This window comes from Anopheles funestus, chromosome 2RL, assembly GCF_943734845.2.
Source record: "Anopheles funestus chromosome 2RL, idAnoFuneDA-416_04, whole genome shotgun sequence".
NCBI lineage: Eukaryota > Metazoa > Arthropoda > Insecta > Diptera > Culicidae > Anopheles > Anopheles funestus.
This window is the reverse complement of record NC_064598.1, coordinates 40,097,385-40,124,276: the sequence shown is the minus strand read 5'-3', so window position 1 is coordinate 40,124,276 and position 26,892 is coordinate 40,097,385. Positions and strand designations below refer to the sequence as shown.

Below are 26,892 nucleotides of genomic sequence, written 5' to 3'. Positions count from 1 at the left end.
CTAGTAAACCAAACATGTCCGGCATGAGCTTAAGGGACAACAAGAGAGAAAAAGAAAGAGAGAGAGAAAGAGAGGGAGAAAGAGAGAGAAAGAGAAAAAGAAAAGCGAAAAAGAAAGAGAGAAAGACGCAGGACAGTTCTTTAAAATATTTTTACAATAATTATATTTCTTCTTCACTGCACGGCCTATTAGGTCATAGTACCTCCCTATGTATCTCTACACACTTTTTAGATGGGTTTTGAAGCGTTTGAAACCTAATCAAAACAATGGCGCCCTTTATTAACTATGTTTTACTGTTCGTATCACTGCTTTATGCAAATATATTAACACCTCACAAAAAAAAAATGCTTGTAACATAAAAATGCATCATTCATATGAGTTTTAAACAAGATACATTTCACCAGACACTAGACATGTTTATATAATCAAATGGTTTCTGTGCTAGGTTAGACTGTAAATCACTATTCTGTCACGTTGTGTCGGTTAGTTTGTGAGAATCCATAAATTTTAAAACACACATTTTTTCCCCATTTCAATATTGCCGTGATGAAATGAAAGTCTTATAAACCATAAGAAAACCCCCCAAAAAGCGAAAACTCTTCGGCAAACATCAGAACCGTTACACCACCTCCACAAAACACGGCTTCGTCGTAAAGATACCCATTCATTATTGATGTGAAACAGCTGACGTTCTCGTACCTGGAAGATGGAGAAGTAGATAAAATGACGCATTAGAATCTATACTTTGTGTAAAGCCGAACGCACCTAGCATAAATCATAACGCATTTCCAAACAGACCATTTGCTTTATCCCGGGTATGGAACGGGTGCGTTCATCAGGGTCAGAGACTGACAACGTACTATTGGGGAAGATGGGTTTCAAATCCCCTTCTAAGACACGGAGACTCTTCTTAAATTCCCACCTCCACCCTTTACCCGCAGCATGATACTGACCAATTTGTCCGACAGTGGTCTGGGAAATAAAACAACGAACAAACTGCAGCATCAATCGAACGACCTGGACACCGTTCCAAATTCTGACTATTTTTCGACATAGAATTGCCATATTAACAGCGACATAGACAACAACTGTGACGACATAACGACTAACCCTGTCGGCCCTGTGTGCAACACCATGTTAATAGCGTCTAACTTGAATAATCTTTTACCAGATATTAACCGTAACAAATGTAAAACATGCTCGGAACGAACGTTTCCATTCTATAGTCAGCTTTCTCTCTATTAAATTAGCATGAAAATATAAACTTCTCGTAACATGATGCCTTCACACTACTTTACAAGGAGCATACCGTTTCATGTTGCAACATTCCGAAGGGAAAACAAATCGTTATTCTACATCGAATCGATTTCCTAATTCGATCCTTGATTTGGGTTTATTTCATCCACTTGATAGACGAGGAAATTTCCGTCACGATACTCTACAAGGGTGCTGTCGATGGTTAACAAGTGAACTTCTTACATTATTATTGCCGCCATCCTTCGACGGTGTCAACCACGTCGCTTGGAAAATAAATCAACCGTATACCGTTCACGGACTTTCGAGCACTATGTAAAACCTGATTAGTGATTGGTAAAATCCTAACTTTTCCGGAGTGAGAGTATTACAAGTCCGAGACATTCCATACTCGACTCCTGATCGCGGGAGTGGCTCCCTTTCAAAATCTTATCACTGCTATCAAGAAAATGAAACAGTACAGCGGAAACTACCCTTGTAAATATCATTCAAAACTATGCGAAAACCAAAATAAATCTTGAGAAAAAATGTAGAAAACTAAAAATCGAAATCCCCTTCAAAACACTTTGTGGAAAACTCTGCGAAAACATTTGGGAAAAGCAAAAAAAACAGAAGGAAAAAAGCAAGAAAATGTTAGTAAAACTGGAAAAAAAGAAAAATAGCTTATTCCGGCTACGGATTTGAAATCGGAGTAAAAAAAAAACAAGCATCAACACTGGATTTAACACCGGAATCGACACCGGATTCGTTATCGAATACAACTCCGGCCTCGACTCCGAAGTAATAAGGAGTTAACCCCGGAGTAGACTTCGGAGTTGACTTTGAAGTAAATTCCGGAGTTAGTTTCGGAGTAAGCTCCGGAGTAAGCTCCGTAGTCGAATTCCTACTTTACACCCGAAGTGTTTTTTTGGAATCGAATCCGGTTTATCATCGTCGGATTCAAAGTGAATTCACGATTCCACTACGGAGTTCCCATCGCTGATACTATCCCATCGAAAATACTGATTATGACACAATACGTAGGTTACTCTTTGCATAGAACGATGAACGAATATGATCGTCTGACATTTTACGTGACTAGAAATAATATCTTTATTTTGACTCGTTAGACGAGCCCATATTAACCACATATCCGCGCAGAACGATTTTTTAAAGAAAATAATTAGCCTTTAGTTCCTTAAAACGCATTTAAAACTACTGCATCCTCAAAATCACCAGGCGCCCCCATTTTATTCAAAGCTACTGATCAGGATGTAATACTGGTTTGACGTCCATGTATGTCGAGTTATTTAATAAGTTTTTGATTGTTAAGTTGATTAACATATCTTGATTTTTTAACAGGTTTTAATTTTTTTTTTTTGTAGATATATTTTAAGAAGTGAACAACAGTAGACGACTGTGAAGAATAATTATAAGCAGAAAAAAATTGTTTGCTATAATTTTCCATTTGCGCCGACTGAAACACTGATTTAAATTAGAAAATTAATATAATTTGCTCTAAATATACACTATACACTACACTTATACCGTCAACCTTGATCAGTTGATTAATTATTTCGAATGCACCTTTATCTGGCCGTAGTATATCACTTCCAAGTGCCACCACAAGAAACTAGACTACCATTAATCAATCCACGCGCTCACTGCGGCGGATCAATGGCCAAAAGGTAAGCAAATTCGAGCATAAATCTTGTCCCAAACAAAACAAGTGCTCCCGCGGGAAACGAATCAGCAAAAGAAGGAAGAAATACACACAAAAAAGCAAACTTACCGGATCACAAAACCGATCGATCGATAGGAACAAAATAGTTAACAAAAGAGATCGCTCTATATATGAATCATCCCGATATAGCGGAGGAGTTCATCGACCGGCTTGTGGATGGCTAAAATTCCCAGTTCGTCCACACACTTACGGGACGTTTGTTTGTGATCCGATTCATTCCAACCCTCCCACCCCCAAAAATGGAATCGGAAATCGTAAGCAGAATGCTCATCGATCACGTCATCGCCGTCAAGTTGCCGAAGTTCGGAACGCATTTCATTTTCATTCACTTCAGCGACCCTTTTCATGTTGCTGAGTTTCCACCTCCACCTCTCTCCACCTTTGCTATAGCATAATCTTCCTCCATCTCGCAGTCGACAAACGAGTCGAAACGGTTCGAATCGTTTACCACGTCCAAGCTACCATTTGGTGGGGGATGATTAATCATTGAGCGCTAAGGAAATCGCCACCGGGACCCCGGTAAGTCACGTTTTCCGGTTTAACAGCCCTATGCTTCGTTCGGTGACGGCGCGGAGACAAAACAGCACACATACATCGCACACACACACAGTTGGCTCAAGATGCGTGTGCGTGTCTGCGTGTGTTTAAGCTTTGTTTCTTTTTTCTATTTAGCGCGGGAATTAATGCGTTTGTTGTCGTTCATCAAATTTCAAACTGTGGAGAAAACCCATCCGTCACCCATTTTCATGATATATCATGCCGAAGGGTCTGTAGTTATGTGGGTTGATATAGCGGAAGCATAGATAGCTTCTTCTTTTTTCATTAGAGGTTCAATATGTATGTCATGAGAAGTATTTGAGGAGAGACAGATGATTGTCGTCATTGCTTCATTAAACCAAAAATATTTCCAATTCGTTCGATAGGTAGGATATAAAATTTGTTTGGTAGTAACCGGAAACCTTTTAAAGGCAATATTAAATTTGTTTAATCCATCGCAAATGCTGCGAATTCTTCAAAAAAAAATTGATAACCAAAAGACTACTAAAAAGTAGTATTTAGTTAATACATAGTTGTAATTAATTTTATTAAATTTTATTTTTTAAAAACGTCTTGTAATAATAATTTAACATTCCAATTTATAGCAATGCAATAGAAATAACAATAAAAAAAAAGTTCTTCTGCAATCACCCATGAGCAAATGCAGTGAAAATCCATTTTCTGTGTTGCTTCAAATGTTATTGGTCTGGATTATGGGTTTTCCTTGCTGATTCTTATCCAGCATAGAGAAATATTCATCTGCATCGCTACTAATATGCAGCTTCCGATATTGTAGTTAAATATTTGATGGGATGGGTTGCATTTTAACGACGGTGAAGCGTATCTTTGTGCAAGATACAGATGCACTTTTGCTTCTTTTACTCCTTTCACGTCGCGCTGGGAAAAAAAACGATAAACGAATGTCTCAAACCATGCAAGAGAAACATTTCGATTGTTTGCCTCTTTTTGGGGGGTAAAACATTTGCATAATGTACAGTCCTCTCGGTATTGTCCACGAATGTTTACGCAAACAAACGAAATGGTTCAGACAAGATTCCTCTGCATCGATTTTATCTTAAGATCATTTTTAACTGAATGGGAACTTCTTGAAAATATCGTGAAACGAGCGTTTTGGGGAGATTCTGCTTGAAAATTTATTTATTTTTGTGTGCCTCAATTCGTACCCCCGTTAAAAGTGTTATTGTTTCTGGCAAGATGTCAAATGCTAAGTCACGAACATTCGGATATTCTGGCACATTCTGGTATTTCCTATCGCGATAAGCATATTTTCCCCCCAAAAAGTGTGCCGAAGCCGAACTGTTTCCAACAATAGTAGTGATTATGACCGTCTGATTCACCCTAGAGGAGAGTTAAAAACGTGAAGAAACAAAAAACAATTTTTAACTTTTTCTAATGCTTTGTCACTATATGAAACAATGAAAAAGAGTTAGAATGTGAAACTCCAACCAACACGAATAAATGTATCGTAATAAGCGAGACTATGCAACATTTCTCGAAAACCACTTTTAAGAAAATTTCCCAAAAAAAAAATTTAAAAATCAAAAATTATTATCAAATGTTATTATCATGTAATCTTTATCAAATATTGCATGCACATTTTTATCATTCATAAGGCTCCTTTGTTCGTCTCATGCTCAACTCATCAAGCGGGTTTTGTTCGACACTCAAAAAGCTCATCGATTTATTTTTTATTCCACCGTTCCTCTTCAATATCAAACGGTTTGCATTTCTTCGCCGCAGTCGCTTGTCTTTTGTCATCTTCCCTTTTGTTATAACTCCCTTTCCATCCCCGCCCCCTCTCCCTAGAATGCACAAAATGAAAAGAAAAAAGCTTTTCCGACACTGTTCCGGGCGCAGCATAATTCACTCGTCTACTGTCGTTTGTAATGTCGTAATGGTTGTTTCTTTCGTCGAGAAAGCGGTGGCCTAACATTCCATTCCCCGCCATCTCGACTATCTTGCTCTGTTCATCTTCCTACGGTGCTATCAACAAAGATGATACAGTTGTAGCCACCGGTTCCCTCCCGTTCCCCGCGATCGAAAGATGCAGCGGAAAGCATAAAAAATCATAATATCATGCCTCGTTGCAACGTCATCGTACGCAGTCTTTATCGATTGGTAGGTAGGAGCATGCAACTGGAGAGTACTTCTGCTTCTTCACAAAATAGACATCGACCAAATATAGCTTATCCCGCCTTTGCCGCATTCCCTCGTCGTGTAGCGTCGGATTTTAGCCACATAACGGTTTCTGTGTTTGCACTTTGCCGAAGGCTTGTAGTAAACCGCACAGCACCACACACACACTGCTCCCATTGTTCGTTGGGCCTCGTCGTGGATATCGATTCCGGGTCGATGAAGTGTATCTACTCGACGAAGCTGTTGCGAACAGTGGCAGGTCTTATCGGACGCGCGAGCACAGACCAGAAAGTAGTAGAAGTACAAAAAAGGACACATACACACACATAGAAAACATACCCATCCGGTTCAACCCTTGTGCATGGCCATCGCCGGTAAGGGAATGTTACCAATTTTGTACACGATCATTCACCGCTTCGGCATCTTTCAGATGGCTTCCGTTGTCCCGGATGTTCGTTGCCGTTGACGTTCACTGAACACCAGTAATGCATTTGGAAATATTCAGTCCAACTCACTCTGCCCTGCGGAGATGCAACGGAACACACACGCCGAACATCCAATCAAGCACAGCTGCTCAATGATATCACACTAGCGTTTCAAACCATGCGGCCATGAGGAGATGGTTCGAGAGATTTTCTGCATCAATTGTACTTGTTTTTCAAAACCCGCTTGGATGGGGTGGGGACGGGTTGAAACCGGTACACTTCTTGAGCCCACACAAAAAGTGAGCTCAGACCACAAGGCCAAAAGGAATATTTTCCCAACATCGTTAAGAATGCTCCAGAGGGTTAGAAAGAATGATGACACGTATCAATGCCAAATCCTGTTTGGCAGAGTGCATGTAAACGTAATATTATCGTTCCTTATTTGCATAGTTTTCTCTTTAAAGTTATATTTTTATTCACTTCTTCATTTTTTTTTTCAATGTGTAAAAATTGTTTGAGACACTATCAAATGTTAATTTAAAAAAATATCATATATATTCTTAACACTAGAACTACCAAGCGTTTTAAGCGTTTTTTTTTATTTCAGAGCGTTGAGGTATATCTTATTGTTTCTTGGAGGTCATACTATAGAACATATTGTTTAACTTCCAAAAATAATGTGATGAAAATGAAGCGTACCAGCCAAAATGACTGGTCCGGTAGTTCTAGTGTTAAGCACTTAAAATAAGAATAGTTGAAAAACGGAAAGTAAATACTATCAAACATAATATAGTACATCTTGGTTATGTAAATGTATTAAAGTTACATAATGTTTATGAGAAAATTGTAAATATACTAAAATAATGCAACAAAACCATGTTCAAAATCCACATTTCGCAGTTTTTTCCACTAAAATCATCCCATGCTCAAGCTGCATCATGCCATAGAATCCATTGGGAAATAAGAAATTCAAAATTGTTTCACGGTACACCAGTTGGGGATTTTTCCATCATTCATTCCCCATAGCAGGTCTAAGAGAAAATCGATAATACCTAATAAATGAAAGTGCTTCAGATTGCGATTTTTTTTTCGAAAATCAAATATGGCATTTAAAATTATATTAAGTTGTAAAGCATTTAGCAATTGCATATGCAATGAAAACTTTTGTGAAATATATTTTCTATAAATCTTAAATCTTAACCATTGCATCCAAATGGTAAGCATTGTCTTAAAAAGGTGCTTTAATCATAGTTTTGAAGCTAAAAGCAGGAGGAAAGGAATGCTAACCACTTGCCCCGACAGATCAAAGAACATAATTTAAAGCATGGGAAGGACTGGAAGGTTTGGTATGGATGGTGGTGCTTAACCACACACAGCATTTTGTTAGGAATAGAATGGTTTTTGCACAAAACTAAACTAAGTGTTAACGTACACGCCATAGACGGTGCGCCCGAATCACTTCTCTGGAATTGCAACAATGCTTGAAACTACTTCCAGCCACACATGTGCGCTATATACCATGCACTTCAAAAGAAACACAGTTGGCTCGTGCCAACTATGCCAAGTCTGGGTGCCTTGTAAATCGACAAAAGGGCAGACAGATAGATGTACAAAGCTTTCCCTTGATACCATAAAAAATAGGTATGATGGAAAAAAAAGGAAAACAAAGCCAACCAAACATGAACATTATCTGCAAAAATCACAGCAATTTTTGCACTGAAACACATGCTCGCCTTCGAAACATGCTTTGTTAAGGGAGAGATAGACATTCAGAAACTCAAAAACCAAATCATTTTTGGGGTTTTTTTAAATAAAAAGTTTCTCATTTGAAGTTATGCTCAGTCCAGAGTAAGTTAAAAACAATAATGAAAAAACACAAAAATTTACGATTTTCATAGTACAACTATCAAGCGTTTAAAGCGTTTTACGTTCGGGTTGTTTTTTAACAACCATGCGATTGTTTAACCCCAAAAAATAACGCGATGAAAATGAGGGGTTCAAGTCAAATGAGGGGTTCCAGACTGGTGCGGTAGTTTTAGTGTTAAAGAGTTTTCATCGAAGCGCTGTGAAAATAACCGCATTTGCAGTAAGCACTAGCGTTATGTCAAAAATGATCGGAATCTAAATATATAACAATATTTTGAAATTATATATATAAATCTAGTACTTGCCAAAGCGGTATTTTTTCATTTTTCTTAATTTATGACAAAATGGCGGTCAATCAATTAATGACCGCAAATAAATCACTGATTTGCACATAAAACAAAGAGAAAACTTTTTAAACCAAAATTCTATGACAAGTAATAGAAAATTTTGTACAGAACTTTTGGTTAAATTTAAATTTAATTTGAAATTTTTACCACATGCTTTTGAAACCTAAATCTTTAGGCCATCAAAAACAAAAACAAAATTATAAGGGTATTGCAGGAAAATTGTACTGTATTTCAAATCACTAAATGTCACGTAAATTGAAATTTATGAAATTAGATTCAAACTACTTTAAACAATAAACGTAGATAAACTACAATTAGATCACACAACTTTAAACACTGAGAGTTTTTTTTCTTCAAATAAAGCTATTATTCATCGTACATCTGGAGCAACTCAATGGTAAACTAGTAATAGAGTTCACCTCAAACAGTGCAAAGGGAATAGTGTGCAAAACCATAAAAACCAAGATTCTGAAAGACTAAAAAAGCAAAAAAAAAGCTATGATATCCACAAATCGTCCCACACAGGTGACAGCCACATGATGAAAGACCGCCTTTTTCCGGTGCGCTGCAAAATGTCAACCAAAAAGGAAACCACCACGTACACAAGAGAGAGAAAGAGCAGCGAATGAAAAATAGGGCAAAGGTATATAATATTCCCATTTTCCAAAAGCCTGTCTGGTGTGAGGAAGGAAGTACTTTTGCTTTTCCTCTCTTCAAATTCCACCTCACAAGTTTTATTTGCGGTCGAACCTCCGGAACGAAAAAAAGAAAATAATTCGTTGAGAATCTAAAATACGAGTACTTTGGCCGATTGAGAAGCGGATGGTGGAAAGAGTGATAATGATGATACCAAAGATAGAATTTTTTCCATGTAACGAGTTTTCTACCATTTGCTTCAGATGAAGTTTAAATTTCAATATTTACTAATTTTATCTACAATTTTTGTTAATAAATGTTAAGTTAACATCATTGAAATCTATTAACCATTAACATTTTTATAAAAATATTTCCAAATTATTTGTAAGTAGTTAGAAACGTTTCGTGATCTCATGTTCAGCAGTTAATTAATTATTTGATTGATTAATATTATTATTATTATTATTATTATTATTGTATAATTTATTTATTAATAGATTTATTGAGCAACATAATTTGCCTTTCAATAAATATAAACTGAAAACAACAATGAAAAATGGAAACGATACAATAAAAGCAATTCTTTCCAAAGATTTCATAAACGCGAAAAGTTAATACTAGTTGCATTATGGATTGCATGAGATTATTACTGAGGTTCCATACACTTATGTAGAGTATGATGATGTGATTAATTAACATTATGGATAGCGAAATGGAACTTCCCTCTCTGTATCATACTCTTACAGAGAGAGAGAGAGAGAGAGAGAGAGAGAGAGAGAAAGAGAGAAAAGAGAGTTCCCAAAAACCGTTTAAGCAAAGACTTCATTTACACTTTGCTTTCTGCTGTTGCAGTGTGTTCTGGACGAATAGCGTAACGATCGAGTTTATTATCATTATTGTATCCACAACCGTTGATGAATTTCAACGAGTGAGCATGTAGCCATAGCACGGTCAAAGTCGAAAAAAAAAATCTGCTTGATAAACATTGGCTTATCGTTGCACTGGTCTGCTCTTGATACTTACTGGCAGGCTAGATGAGTAGCAGCAATTTTATTACAATTACTATCTGTTTCCCTGTCCAGCTATGGAAACTAACTTGATAAGAATGAAGGATCAGGTAGCAAAAGAAAAAGCACACACACACACACTTCATAAGGGAGCTAGAGCAAGGCGAATTATGTACCATCCATTAGGGGTAGAAAAAAGCCGAGAAAAATACACATTCATCCCATCGTCGTCTTTCAGCACGAAAGGATCTTTTTACGGCGGGTTTTGTGAAGAAACGCTCATACACAAGGCCCTTTGCTCACTTTAACTAACCGAGTGCTACGTCTTGTAGTAGCTTTCATTCTTACTTTTCTTTTAATTCGGCTAGCGTTAGCTTACCGACGAAAGGAATGTACAAAAACGAGCATCTTAGACTCGTTCTATCACGGCCAGTGTGTACTCCTTTGCGAAAGCCGCTAGAACCAACATCGACCTGCCTAGAGATTACACAGTTCAGCAAACGTTCGACCCAACCAGCGGTGATGACGCTATCGAGATGGCGATGGTTGGCCCAAAAAGGAAAAGGTGCAAGCGTGCGATACTCCTGATTACCACACGCTCCGTCCAAAGAAGCACACCAACAGCGTAATCCATATGCAGTCTCGAAAGATAGTGATTAGAATTGTGCCCATCTGGTGACACTCGATTATCGCTTAAGCAGGTTTAGAAAGAAAATGCCAAAGGGAAACACCAGCAAAAGGAAAAATCGCGCTCAAATCAGCAGTTTAGCGTTCCAAAGGTTTCTCTATTGGTATTCATAAGCGACGGCACCAATGGAGCAGTGTACGGGAAAGAAAATGGCAACCGAACTCAAAATCCCACAACCACCACCACCGAACCAGGTGTCTTATGAATTACGACGAACAACTTGCGGTACGCGTGCTACGATGGCAATAAGGATTAACCGATAGCGGGAGCCCCTATCTAAGCATATTTTGGCAAGTTTTTTTTTGTTCGTCTTTACTCCCCTCATAGAAAGAAGATCCATTTTGGGCCCTATAGTTTGACCTCGTGTGGTTAGCATGGGGTTGAGGAATAGGGGTTGGATTTTCACCGACCCCTTAACATGCTGTGTCGTGGTGAAAAAGCAGCAGAACAAGCAAATTTGCGAAACCTTACGCAAGCAAGCACCCACATCGTGTTCCTTCCTAATCCATCTACACGCAGAGATACCGAAAGTGGGCTACAATCGCGGGGTTTGGGGGGTGGAAATAATCATTTTCTCAACCTGATACTAAGGACGAGAAAGTCATAAAATGAAGAGCAAAGGAAGAGGATAAGTCAGGTGTCCATAAAAGCAACAACGAAAAAAGCGGAAGAAAAACCTTTCGAAAAACCATAAAAATCTTGCTTTTCTATAAAAATTGCTGGTGCAAAGGGTTGTCGTGATGTATCATTTGAAAATAATCAGTGTAGTTGATTAGAAATGCTTGATTTGCAATGAATCATTTTTAAGATGATCGTTTGAAAAATTATTTCTATAGAATACTTATTTTACTTTTGAGGCTGACACTACGGCTAAATGCCGTAATAATGAAATATAAATACATAAACTAATAATACTTATTTCATGTTTTTTCATATTTATGCAAATTTTTGCTCAACAAATTTGGACATCGCGAAAAACGAGAAATATAAGAGTTGCAACTCACACAATAAAACGCATCTCCTATCCGGATGAATATTTTGACGTGTAACTTGACAGGGCAGTCAAACACACAACCATTTAGTGATGGGCAAAACGCTGTTATGGTCGGAATCGATTTCGGAGCGCTTCAAATTTTCCGGAATCGGTTTCAAAATCGGTTCCGGAATCGGTTCTGGAATCGGTTCCGAAATCGGTTCCGGATTCGGATCCGGAATCGGGTCCGTAAGCAGAACCGATATCGGTTCCGGAATGGATTCCAGAATCAGAACCGAAATCGGTTCAGAACCGGAATCTGGAACCAGAACCGATTCCGAACACGGAATCGGAGTCAGAAGTGATTCCGAACAGGGAATCGGAACCAGTTAGTTCCGATTCCGAGTGCCCATCACTACAACTTTTTTTTTCTCGGTTAGAACGGCCTGGCCGTATCAAGACTTATTTTACCACGTAGCAGGATAGTCAGTCCATGCTACGGGGGGACGGTCCGAATGGGATTTGAACCCGGTCCTGCCGTGTGGACGGGCGCTGTTTTCACATGCACCACCGGGCCGCCCCCCAACACTACAACTATTGATCAAAAAAAAATTAAAAATTAAAATTTATCACCGAATATCACCTTATTTCTTGGGACACAATAGTACAACACAAGCCACACGCTGGATTATAATAAAATGTATAAAAATGTACAAATTATATGCACCAGCATGCACATTTACTCGATTTGCTCATAGCCATACGGCAAGACAGACTGTTGCGCTAACAGTTTAATTCCAAACTTGGTTACAGCAAACCACATCCTCCCGCCCCACTTCATGATTGATGACACTTACTCGCACAGTAAACGGGGAGTATTCTCCACGCGACACCAACCACCATCCGGATCGCGGTCAACCAAACAACCGCCATCGCGAACCTTCACGACACGTTCTGTACACTGATGTCCACATTAGGAAATTTCAATCCACTCACGTTTCTGGCCAACACCGCAGGAAATGTGGGTTGTTTTATTATTATTCTTCGGTTTCTCCTCACCATATTGCTTCTATCACCGGTTCTATGCATCTCTTCGGCGGAAAGTATGTCGCACTTTGCATACAATGTTTAGTGACATTTCAACCAAAAACATATGTGTCCATCCCCTCTGGGCTGGAAAAGAATTTTTGCATATCGATATGTTTTCATGTGTGTAGTGTAGTAAAGGGGAAAGCAAAACCCATACTCACTATTGATTCTCGCTATCCAAGCGCAGCAGTAACAACTTCTTCAACACGGTACATTCGGTAGCACATTCTTGTGCGCAAAGATGTCTTCCCTAACCATACCGGTGGAACAACTGTTCTACATGATCGAAATGGTTTGGCCAATGCAATTGCTTCAACCGTGCACGAAGCACGAACAATCTCTGAGGTATGTATGAGGGCAGGTCTGTGGCAATGTTCGGTCAGGTCCCAGAGCTCATTACATTCAAATTATCTTTCTGCAGTACAACGGCGATTACGTTTCACGACCTGTGCTCGTTGAACACACGTGATTACTGCAGTCAACCTTTTTTTATTTCTTTACCACTGGCAGTGTGTACTGCATCTTAGGAGTCATTCGTAGAGGTCGTTTTGCATGCTTCGTACACTTATTTTTTTGTATTCCTAATTCAATATTGCTTACATGAAGCAGCTGCTCTCAGTATTTATAAACAACACAAATACCGACTATATATTATTCTATTGGAATATTTAGTAGAATGTTTCATTCGCCATACACGTCACACAAGATTGAAACTTAATCTACAAAATCCATTTCACAAACGTATGTTTCACTCGCAAAAATCAGAACATAAAATGCACCCAGCTATTGTAAATTCATCTCACATCAAGTGCAACCGGTTTGGGGTTTGTAATAGTTCCCCTCTTTTTTGCCGAATGTAATCCACGCATTGGAAATTGGAATGCTTCCCATGCGCTCGCACCACATTCTGTGCTGGTTAAGAACACATTGCAATACACTGATACTAGCTTGAGGTTCCGTGCGAAACCAAATGCACGGTACCTGAATTGTAAAATACTTCTCTGATTGATTGATTTATGTGTACGGAGCGGTTCGGTAGTGTTGAAAAGCTCTCAAACGTACGCGATTCGTATTTACATCGATGGAATTGATAGTGGAAGTAACAACAATAAAAACCCTGAGGCGCGTTGGGAGAAAATAGCATCAGATTTTCAATTCCGAACTTCCTCCATCTCCTACAAACAAATTCCATTAAGGTTTCGAACTTAGCGTGCATTTTGATGCAAATTCGGTAAACCCTGCAAACGTTTAATAAATGATTCAACATTAGTACAAATTTGTTACAAAACATATCAAAAACTCCTAACAAATGTAATGCATATTAATCATATTATTAATCATATTAATATTAATCTGATGACATATTAACCCTATTGTCAATGACCGCCTACCTGGGTAAGTTTTGCACTTTTGTTTCTTAATATTTTTTTATAGGAAAGTCGTACAGACTTGAAATTTTTAAAATGCCTAGAAAAACATGTTTTTCTCCATTTCGTACAAAAAGAAAATTTTTAAAATTATTTTTACCATTTTTTAAACATTTTTTTTGATTGATACCCCTTACATCTACGACCGCCTACCCGGGTAGGCCATACGATTTGTATGAGGTTTTCATTTTTTTCGGATTCTAAAGCGTATATATTTTGATCTACTCGTTGCATTTGCATGAAACTTTCAAGAAAGATAGATTTTTAATTGTCCAACTAATATCATTTAGCTGATAATTTTAAAAATTCTTCTTTTGTTTTTTTTTGCATTTTTACAAATTTTTCTCCGTATATATATGACCGCCTGACCGGGTTGGCCATAGGATTTATATGGGAGTTTTAATTTTTTCGGTAGTTTTCTGGGACAACCTTCAGCCGAGATACCTCAGGAAGAACCAAACATAAAGGAAATTGCTATTTATGTAAAAAAAATTGCTTGTTCTTCGCGTTCTGAATTTAACACATATTTCTCCAAATGTGAATAATTTGAAATATTAGCACTTAGTGTTAGTAATATGATAACATTTAAGGTTAATAATAGCTTACGTGGAAAGATCTTTATTATAAAAAAGGATTTATTGTTTTTTTTTAATAACGCAGTGTTGCGAAAATAATACACAAAGATTAAATATGATTAAAGATGATTAATTGGCTACAATTAACCCCGAAAAACTAGATATATTTGCTTTATACATGATTTAGAATCCGAAAAATGAAAACCCCATACAAATCGTATGGCATACCGGGGTAGGCGGTCGTAGAACAACGTGTATTTTTTTGGTCGTAGACACTACGGTTAATCTGATTCGAGTAACACATGGCAGCGTACAAAGACATGGTGCTGATCCCGAAATCCCTGCTATTGGTCCCATCACTACCAAAGTATTTAAATGTTTTTTTTTGCTCAGTGAAACGGCCTGGCCGTATCAAGACTTATTTTACCACGTGGCAGTATAGCCAGTAAATGCTATCCAAGTATTTAAATGTTAAAAATATCACAAATTCACGAATTTCCGCTCTTCAAATTCACATATATGCAGATTCTGCTCCATATGATGTATAAGAATCAATTTCGATTTCGTATAAACGCAGGAATGCAGGAAACCTAAGAAAAATACTTCATTCATTCGTGTGAATTCGGTACCCACCATTTCCATTATTATTTCATGCTATCTGACAAGGGACGCTTAAGTCGTTGTTTCAGTCAAGGATCGCCTTCATCACGCTTGAAATGAAAGGAAAACATTTGTCCCGTCACTCATAGCGACGATGCCTACGAAAGTCACGCAGGCAAACTTGCTACGCAACGAAAGAGAACTGATTGCAACACAGAGAAATTTTCGTGGAAAACAAAAACAAATCTTATCCCGAAGAAGACTTCTACATCGGATGAAAACAAGCGACTAATAGGGACAAGCTTACGCTGATGAAACAAAAATTGAAAAGCGCCCAATAGTACGTCAAATCGTATCCATTTGAAAAAATTCTGAGAGTGCAATCAAATCTGCTTGACCATATCAGCTCTCAGGATGGCACCCAGCATGTGACGGCGGCCCAGCAGCAGCAGGATGAACCAAACTGACAGTGGATGGTAGGTAAACAAACCAATAAAACTGTCATGAAAATGTGATTGAGATTCAGCAAATATGAGGTCAAACGACCGCCACAGAGTGACGGTATTTTGAGACGGGACACACACACACAAAATTGAACAAACCGGGTCGCAATATTTGCACAGAAGGAAAATTCTACATCACTTGAGAAGGGACGAGAGAAAGCGGAAAGTAAATCGATCAGCAAGAGGAAATGTTGATTTGCTTGTGTTGGTAAAGGGAATAAGGTTCTTATTGGTTTTTCCAGTTTTGTTTTGATTCGGTCGAACTTTATTTGCATTCATTTTCTAGAGAGAGAGAGAGAGAGAGAGAGAGAGAGAGAGAGAAAATTCTCTCAAAAGTAAAACGAAAGAAAAATATTGAATTTCAATTATTTGTTTTTATCTAGGCTGGCCACAAAAAAATTAATCTTTTAAATTATACTTTGGAAACTTTTTATCAAAAAACCTGTTCACGTTAGTAAATTACAAGATTTTTCCATCATGGGAATTTACGTTAGTACTTTTTTTAATTCCTACCCAAAGCTTTTTCCAGCTTCTATCTACCCTAGACCTAGGTGATTGAATTTTCAATTTCAGCTCGTGTTCGGAATTCCTCAAAATGGTTGCCATTAATCAGAATAGTTGGTACTCCGAAGGCCCCAGATATAATCAAGTTACAAAAAAGGCTGTGCAAGGAGTGCAAGTTAACTCATGTTTTCATGATATGCGATGATAATATCATAGAATATGAACCTCCCTTTGAAACAATACATTTGTTGTTCATAAAAGTTTTGTGTTTACTGTCAGTCCCTATCCAAAGACTCATAACGATCCACCTTTAAAAGAATCCATAAAATATTGATGAATAATGATATTATTGTCAAATAAAATTTGAGTCAATTGCAGCTGCAGCAGTAATTCGTTATAGCAAATAATAAAATAATCTTAGATTCTCTGGTCGGCATATGTGAGAACTGTGGCGAATAAACGACCAAGACAAAGGACTAATGACGTGTAGTCCGGAGCGGAATCGTGGAACCACTTCGACTTCGCTTACGAAAAATTGATTCCGACTCCGACTAAAAATCAAAATTGACTCCGGCGACTCCGGTCGACTTCGAGTTCGATCGAGTCCGGATGAGTTCGAATAACTCTGTCAAAGGACTGAAAATGGAACATACGAACGAAGGAAGGGAGGACAAATATTAGTGATGGGCAAATTATAAATTTTGCCGGAGTCGATACACGTCCCAGTCCTTAACTTGTGCCGGAGTCATTTTGACTCCAACTTCGGCCAAATTTACAATTTACCCATCACTACACAGGACGAGATATTAACTGGAAAAATATGCACGACGAATCTCTTGTACGGTATAAAAACGGCGAAATGAAAACTATATGTTTTTTCATTCGCTACTGATGTCCCTAAAAAGGTAACGAAAACTCCTTATGTTTTGCAATCACTTTGATCCGGCAACTACCTCATATCCCAACAACATCAGCTATGGTCTCATTTTTGGTCCAGCGCTACTCTTTGTAGCAGTAGAAACATACCAATTAACAAAATTCTACAAACTGCAGTCTATTCATTTGGTAACTTTTAATTTAGCACCGTAATTGAAAACACGTTCCTACTAGCATCGTTCGGCTCAACGTTCGTTTAGCCGATTACGTTTCGATTTTGATTTTTTTTTTGCTTCTAGCATTCATGTCCTGTGATTAGCATACGTCGCTGAAAAGCCTCATTAACAACAAACAGCTGCGTGCATGCGTGTGTGGGGATTTTTTAAAACATTCATTAGCATATTTGACACCTCTTTTCTCGCTCTTGCCATAGCAAACATCGTCCTGCGCAGCCATCACGTGGTAACCGAACCTAACACTCACTAACAGAATATCACCTTTTTTTTTGCTCCACTTTTGTGATGTTGCGGAGATTTTTTATTTTTTGTTGCACCACAAAACGGAAGAGACAACGCCGACAAACCAACCCGCCCGTCCCCAAAGGCCGTTGAAGGCACTGAATGGATCTCGTTTAAACTTCCGCGAAACTTCTGAACCAGATCGGGTCGTTTGAGTGTGAACAAACGCCGTGTGTCGTAGTGCGGCAGGAAGCATAATTAGCTCGTAACCTTCATTTCAAAGTCTGCTTTCGCTACTTTTAGATTTGTTTTTCACTCGTTTCGTTTCGAGCAGAATGGCACTTAACGACCTATTTGTGGCGGGGCGGGGAGGGGGTAAAGTTAGCTTCAAATTGAGTTTCAAACTTGGTAATGATCTTGGGCATTCGTAACTTGTTATCATCATCGGTTCAATCAAATGACCGGACAAAATAATATGTACATTTTTTGTCGATGAGTAAACAGAATGAACAAATCCCAATTGAGAATTACAAATATTAAGAGTAACAGAATTCTATTGCATTGTTATCGCAAACACAACAAAACAAAACGGCCCTCCGTCATGCGTCAAACGCCGCCAAAAAGAAAGTTTTGATCTATGATATGCAACAACTGAGAAGCGGCCAAAACTGTATGATACCTTAAAGACCAGAATCCATCAAACTGTTGTGATCAACAACATTTATTCCCTTCATTAATCTCATCTGGAATGTAAAACTCATTTGTGTGGCATAACATTAGAGCTTACGGATGTAACTATTTCATGTTGCGCAGTGAAAGACCTTTGATCCGCAAGTTGAGAAAGGACAGATGAAAAGAGCACGCAAAAGACAAACGATGCTGACGTGCTTGCACCAGACAACATAAATACGATCTCTCTATTTCATCGGGGATTGCAACAGATTGACTTCCGTCCCTATCACGTGCTGCATTCATTGGTTTGACTTTCTGAACTTGAGGAAATTCCGCACCACACTTGGGGCCAGGTGCCGGTGTTTTTTATCATGTTCATGATGCAAGCACTCCACTAATCTGTACTCCTGTTCATAATCCTATTTGTGAAATGGGGTTGTTTGTGCTTTTATTTGAAATACGTCCGATAGGGAGGGAAAGAGAGAAAGAGAGTGAGAAAACAACAGAAATATAAAGAGAAAGCACATTAGTCAGAGGTTCCACCGGTTATTGGTTTCCCATAAAACGTTGCATAATTGAAAGTACTGATCCTTGTCAGGATTAATCTATCAGCTGTATTCTGCCACAATGATACAAAAAAGGAGCATAATGGTAGTTAAAGGGGTATGTATTAAATTAAAATTCTCTCAAATTTCTGATAAAAAAAACACATTTAAAAATGCGAGAATATTAATGACTATAAAAGGGTTATTGTAACAATCTAAAATTATAATATTAGTTGAACAATTAAATTGCTCACTACGTGCTCGAATTATTCTGTGGAAGGAATAAATGCAGGAATTCTGCTTTACAATTCTACGCAAGTTTTATTAACAAATATCTTGCCATACCGGGAGCGGCCCGGTGGTGTATGTGTTAAACGACGTCTGTTCTCCACGACAGGACCGGGGATCAAATCCCATCCGGACCGCGCCCCCCGTAGCAAGGCATGACTATTCGGTTTTGTCGTAAAACATGTATAGTATGCCAAAAATGGTCGACATGACCTTAAGGTCGTTAAACCAAGAAGAGAGAGAAATCTTAACACAAAACAAATCGTATCTTGATGTATGGGGAATACCCTTAGCACAGATGCGCCATGACCTTCTAAGTGGATTTATAAACAATATACTACTTGCTAAAATGTATCAAAACTCTTCACACACCTAAAAGCAATTCGGTTCAGTACACACGACACACAGGAAGCAATATCTCCTACATACGTGTGTGTGTATGCCGAACTTAAAGCTTCGAACTGTTCCGAATATCTGACATCGATGGAAAACGTAAAAGTTCTATTTTCATCCCCATTCGACCGTTCGATAGGCTTTGCAAACAAGCCACAGTGCAAATTTTATTTATTTATTTATCGAAACGAAAGTTCAGACGCCCTTTACTTTACGCCTTTGGCAAAGAGTAATGCGAAAAGGTGATGTGGAAAAACTCAGTATCGAAAACCGTGAAACGACCGCTCCGTTCTCCGCTTTACTTACGAAACTACCTACAGGTAAAACAGTCACTTCCAATCGAACTGTTCTTCGAGAGCCTAGCAAAGCAGAAGGGAAATCGGGGCTTTTTTTAACCACCAGATTGAATTGCTTTCTTACCCTCCCCACGGGGTACCAAAAAGGCGGTTCTATCGGCGTACGTTTCGATTTCCACAGACAAAAAACGAAGAAAAGATGGAGCAGCCTAGAATTCGTCTTAGGTTTCGATTCTTTGGTTTGGTTGTTGTTTCAGTTTCACCATCCGTCGGCACCTTTTCCAAACGGTGGTGATATGGTTTGGGGTTGGTTTAAGAATGAAAAGAAATCTGATACTGTTGCCAAAGTTCTTCCCCCCTCCCCCCTGTACCATATCTCGTTTTCCGCCCTCGAACAGCATCTCTTAGGCTTTCTGTGTCGATTTATTTCCCATTTAGTTCAAGGTATAGGTTCCTCCCATGTGGAATTACCGTAAGGATAAAGTGTTTCCTTCCTGGTTTCGTTCCATTTATTTTTCTCTTTTTCCGTTTTGTTTTTCTTTCTCTTTGTATTTTCTTTTTCTTATTCGCTGTAGAGTAAACATGCGAAATAAATCAATTCTCTTAGCTTTAGCAACACATTTGCAGTAGGACCCATTTGAAACAAAGGATGTGTGCTTTTGGGGGAGTGGGAAAGGAGTAGATCTTGGTATTCTCTTACCTTATCCCAGCAGTGACGCCACATTCGGTGGCTCCATAACATCCAGAATGATGTCTGTGTGTGTGTGTGTGTGTATGTGTGTACGAGTGAAAATTTTCACTTGAATAACTTTCCCGGTCCAGTAAAAATGTTATTTTTCCCTCCACCGAACAGACCTCAAAAAAGGCTCCCTTGTCTTATCGTGAAATCCGTATTTTAGCACTCGTAACCTTTGTCTAGAGATAGGGGAGTGTTTTTTTTTCTTGATGGCAATCAAATGGACATGGTGATTTTATTCAATATTGTCAATTGCTTGTCACGCGAGAAAGATTTACACCTCAGTAAATAAAGGTTAATTTACGTCGTTGTCCAGTAAAGTTTGTTAAAATCGTTTTCGAACGATTTATCGTACAATTTGTACAATGATTTGAGGACCATATATCAATTCTTGTTCATCTAAACTTTATTTTTTACTTGTGTAATCATCCACTATCTTGTTCATCCTGAAAACAGACCATCAAAGTCACAATTTTTCCTTTGCCATCCGAAAGAAAAAAGCTTAAACGTATCATGCTTTACAATGTGCATGAATATACGAAACCAAATAAATTGATACTTGTTCTTGGGGCGGGTAAAAGATGTAGCCCGAACATTACATCGGTTCCCTGACTGCTAGCGTAAAGCGAGGTTTCAACGCGTTTACAAAATTGAAACCTTGTCAATCAATATAAATATCATTTGACGCCTTCGTGCAATCATCGCACCAGTGTGTTGTTCCGGGGGTTTTTTCCCATTTTGTCCTTCTACGGTTCATCTCCAACGCCGGTATCACATATCGACGGTACTTGCAGGCAGTGTTTGACTATTTGCTTTTACCCTGCAGCAACGACTTGCGACGACTTGCCATTGCTGCATCACTCACTATCAACCCGTTTGTTTGGGAACATGGATGGGTTTCGGGTATGTAAGATTCCCGTGCACAGCAAGGATCCATCTCGAAAGAGGACGTTTCGATATTGGAATAATACGCCCCGTACGAAACGGAACACGTGCTTTCACTGCTTCGGCAAACCCCGGTGCTGGTGTCAGGCCATTGTATAAATTCAATTTCCCAACGACGTTGCAGTGGTCCTGGTCTACAGGTACCCACACACTTTGTCACTTTGTCCTGCGTGCTTTCCTTCCTTCGATTCGATTGTAACGTTCTTTCCAAAAGGGATACACAAAAAAAACCACAAAGACACACACGTGTACCCGCGAGAACAGTATCTTGACACACCGTTGCGTTTATCGTTAGCGTTTCCCGTCTTCAACGACCGAAAGATTGTCTTGTGCTTCAACTCGCGACGGTTTCTTTTTGCTGCTGTTGTTTGGATACTTCAGCATAAACTAGAAGTGTCTTGGGAAGGGTTTATCGTTTTTTTTTGGTAGTGAACGACTCTGCGCGGCTCAATTCAATCGACAACGGCAAGGAAAAAGCACAAGTCACCGGGAAAGCGGGGAAAGCAATAGACCACATGGAGAATGATAACAATAACAGTCTTTTCCGGTGCTATCGGCACAAGGACACATTTCCATCCAGCCAGGCACAAATCCTCTAGGCGATGAAATATATTTTTATCACCTTTAACAATGTTTTTGCGGATAGTTATACGTTACTTTCCATTTAGCAGGAACGTTACATTTATGTAAATATATACAAATATCTATACGGCTTCAAATGCTTCAGGTTTTTTTCATAATTGAAAGTCTGGCAGTACAGTCTGTTAAGTTTATGTAAATACTTACGATAGAGCGTTGAAGAGTATTTAAAAATTCATTTTACCAAATAAGCACAACAGCACCAACCTACAAAGTAAAGAATGATAAACACGCTGGTTACATTTTTATAAAAGTTCAATACAATTTATTCAAATATTTAAACTATATGTACCAATATTTTATTTCCATTTTCTTTCTCAGAAAGATTTCCTTTTTCCGGCTCTAAATCATACAAGTGCAGGTACTTAAAAATTCAGATTCCGTAAAAACGGAAACAAACGTATCAAAAGTACTTCGCTTTTACGCTTATTACTCGAACATGAAGTCGGACACGAACATAGACATAAGCTTACGATTCCCTTTTACTAAGCTCATTACTCATAATAATCTAATTTGTGTATCCCGCCCACCAGCTGCAGCAGCGTTCAAGGAGCTGTCCGGCATTTTATTTTTCGGTACCAAGAAGAAGCAAAAAAACACACATCTTTCGGTAGGTGGAATGAGTGACCAACAATGAGTGACCATTAAAACGCAAATTCATTCCAAGTTATGTTGTAATTTTGGCCTCAAAATTATGCGGAACCGATGGCAGGAGATGTTTCTTCCCTAAAGATGTTTTGCAATTTTATTGCAATCTGCACTTTGAGCAAGTTTGATGTTGTCACAAATGTATATACCAAAACAAATTATTACCTTTAATCCTATTTTATGCATTTGCATTGTTAACATATAATTGACATAAAAAATATGGTTGGCCCTCTGGTCACCTTCCATGTTGAGGTCGTATACAGCAATGTGTTGTGTGATTTCTCGTTTCTCAAATTTTGATAGCATCTTAATGCAAAACATCACTCACTTATGTATCAAAACAACGGCCACTAAGGGCTCTCGTGTCTCGAAATACCGTTGTATGTTATCACGGAATTGAATGAAAAAAACGTAAAAAAATGGAAAAACTTTGGAAATTCAAGAACATCATTTTTATAGCTATTTTAAATAGTAATTGCAAGGAGAAAAGCAACAAGATGAAAGTAGAAATATTCTTCCGGATTTTTCTTTGTGTATGTCTGTGTCCAGTCAATACAAGTAATTGTTTATATCGACTTGCATTGCCCAATTTACTCTTATTGTAATCTTCATTTACGCTCTCTTTATGTCAAAAATAATTTGTTACAGATTTCGTCTCACATTGTTTTTCAATTCGTTTTGATTACGCCAACTGCGCCTGCGAACAGCTCTGCCCAAAACCAAACAACCATCAAGTACACTACACGCTCTTTCGCCACAGTACCATACTGCCCTACAGCAACAAACCCTCCAGCTTTCTCTCCTTCTCTCTCTGTCTCTCTCTCTATCTCCCTCTATCTCTTGCGTCTCATACATCCCAAATGCCAGTAGGCAAGAAAGACAATGATCGAAAAATTATCTCATGGCCATACAGCATCCCACAAAATGGTGCGGTACACATTTCAATCGAGAGGCAGAGAGAGGATGGCATCATTTTGAAATGCACCATGAACTAGCGCAAAACAAAACGAAAAACCCACCCCACTCAGAAGGTCGAATCTTAATTCTCTCACATGGAAATTCAGCTGCGGCGCGTTTCTAATCGAGCGATTTAAATTCGAATCGGAAGTCCGATGCATATGCGAATGCGGTGGGTGAACGATGAAGTAATACACAAACCCGCGCGAGGAGTGGACGTGAAAAATGGAACAAATAAATGTGCACAAAACAAAAAATGCGAGAAAAGGCAGGAAGCTGCAACAAATGAACAATTGAGCTATGCGCCAGCAGCCGATGTGCGCTTACAGCTTTACAGCATGGCCTGCGCCATGAACAAGGTGTGAAAATGCGCGTAGCACATGGTCACCGTCGAATACGGGTCAATGCGACTGGAGCTGCCATTTTGCCGACGAGAAAAAACATTTTGTAATGCAAACTGTTACTCGAAAGCGGCTTTTCGCGGAAAGGTTAAAGATGATTGTTCTTTCTTTCGAAGGAAAATATAAACAAAAAATAAAGCTTTTTGAAACAGTGAAAAGAAAATAAATAAAAATTAGGGTACAACTCAAGAAGTTAGATCCACAGTGCAAATCCAAAGCACTGTGGATCTGGATATTTCAAACATGAATAAAGAGAACATGTTAAAGAATTATTATTGAAATCGCAGTTTTTCAGGGAGTTTAAAAAATTATCTTACTTATTATTTAACACTAGAACTACCACGCATTTTAAGAGTTTTTCATTCTTAGTTAATTATTAAACAATTTGGAAGAGTTGAAGTAAATTTTATTGTTTATTGGAATAGGTACTATAGAATATACATGTAAAACTCATGTTATCTCCAAAAAAAATAATGTGATGAAAATGAAGCGTTCCAATCAAAATGACTGGTCCGGTAGTTCTAGTGTTAAATTTAAGCAACCTAAAAAGATTTTTTTTTTATCTTTATCAATCCATCAGTAGAATTTGCATCGCAAAATGTAAAACAATAAATAAAAAATACTGTTCTTGATTTAGCCGAAACACAATTTCATTTCAAACGTACCAAGACTCCAACGCTCAACAAACTTCAGGCTGAGATTTGTTAAATCTACCAATCAGTGCAATTTGTAAGCCTGGGGCGCTCCACCGACACCGACGGGGGCGTGTAAAAAATGAGTAAGATAATTTTATGAACGCTCAGCACCCATCACCCATCCACCCCCATCGGGCAACCACCCCCAAAAAACGCGTTACGGCACTCGAGCACTACTACTTAGAAAGTAAAACACAGCATGTGCTCTAGATATGTACGGGATAAGAGAGATAAGATACCGGCGCTGCGTGATGAAAGAAAGCAAAACTTCCAAACGAATAAGCACAGCAAAATGTAAGACAATAATGAAAATAAAAGTTACAGATTACTGTTGCATTCTTTGGACGGGCTCGGGGCCCTATCCCTCTTGCCGTTCAGGGGGGTTTATCGGGAATCTTTAGTTTTCCTCTTTTCGTAACACTATGTTTATTTTTTTGTTGTGAAGCCCGATTCGATGTATTTAACCAACCCCTAAGTTTGTGCTATTGTTGTAAACTTATAAAACATCAACAAACACAGTTTGAGAATACATCGTCATTGTGAAGGGCGCAAAGATGCAGCCGCGGGACGTTCGTTTATTATTTTTTCGCCTATATACGCATTTGCAAACAATCGCCAAGGAAATGAAGGCACCAGCTCTTCCTGTGTTCGTTGCTTCCCATCATCAGCGCCCAACACCATTACAATAAATAAACAACAACGAAAACCGACACTTCCCATTCTGTGTGTGTGTGTGCGTGCCCGTCGTCCAACATTGGCCCGCGCAGTATTTTCCAGCCTTTTTTTTGTTGTTGCTATTTCTTCCCTTTTCCGTTTTCCACCTCACTCGGTGTACGTGGACCATCCGGAGATGGTATTGAGTCGTAAAATTGCTATTCACACTGGCTCCAAATGCTTCGTGCAGCCATTTCGTAACCGACCATGCGTATGTTCTTCTTTAACTGATTTTCTTCCGCTAAAGAAAATCCACTATTGCGTTCGTTTTCCACCACATTTCCACCCTCAACCCCCGGTTTCGCGGATCCTCTCCGGTATCTCTCCTCCATCTACGGTTTAGGGGAACATATCAAACCCAATCCGAGCTGATGAAATGAGGCTTCCGGCGTGAAGGTTCATTATTTGAGCATTAGATATCATAAATTGGTCAGCATTATCCGACTGGATAGTAGGTTAAGTGTTGTTTGGTACATGAGCACCTGTACCTTCGCCGAGCTTTTTCTTCCGAGGTTTATCGTTTTGGGTTGTAATGCGCTGGCCAAATTGGTTCTTCAGCTATCTTTCTAAGTAGCTTCACTGTCTGGCAGAAACCTGCTTCAAGCAGCTTATGAGAAATTTGAATTGCCCCCCGCCGGATGCCGTAATCGGTTTTTGGGGGCTACTGTTGCTTTGTATCTTGACCCGTTTTTTGATTTTATCTATCGCTCGTACTACATGAATACAAACCTAATTAAATAGATAAACAATTGGGATGATGAGCACACTAGAATGTGAATTGCTTTCATATATACTAAGATAATGATGGCATTTTTTTGGTTCGATTTTCAAACGAACGAAAACAACTTAAAACCAGCTTAATATATTGATTTTTTTTAAAATAACAATTGATTTTCTAAACAAAAAACATCTATACTGCTTTTGCTGTATGAAAAACTAAATTCACTAAAAACTAAGAAAAAATATACATTTATACTATAATTTTGTGGGTGTTTTTCTAAATGCTATAATATCAACCAATAAATGCTATAATAATAACATCAATCAATTATGATTGGTCAGCATTATCCAACCGAAATGAGCATTAAAACATATTTCAAAAATCCATGATATTAAGATAAACAAAAACAAAACGCATGTCAAATTAATTAGTCATACAACAAACTTCACAACAATCACTGAGGTGAGCTTGCCCACTTATCAATGAACATTTTTTACACATTTATTCACAAGATTCACAAGATTTTAACAAGATTTCTTTTATTGCCAAATTATGAGAAGCCTACTATTAACACGGATCACTATCGATATCATCAGT

At 38.5% G+C, this 26,892-nt stretch overlaps 1 protein-coding gene across 6 annotated transcripts in view; it reads right to left on the bottom strand.

Moving 5' to 3' along the window:
• Positions 1 to 26,892, bottom strand: part of LOC125763270 (uncharacterized) — a 148,213-nt gene that overhangs the window by 77,262 nt on the left and 44,059 nt on the right. Inside the window, exon 3 of one of the 6 annotated variants that reach the window (XM_049426178.1) lies at positions 22,307 to 22,366. The exons of the other annotated variants lie outside the window; for them this stretch is intronic. The gene's annotated coding sequence lies outside the window, so the exon portion shown is untranslated. The remainder of the gene's footprint in view (positions 1 to 22,306; positions 22,367 to 26,892) is intronic. 6 annotated transcript variants of the gene reach the window in all.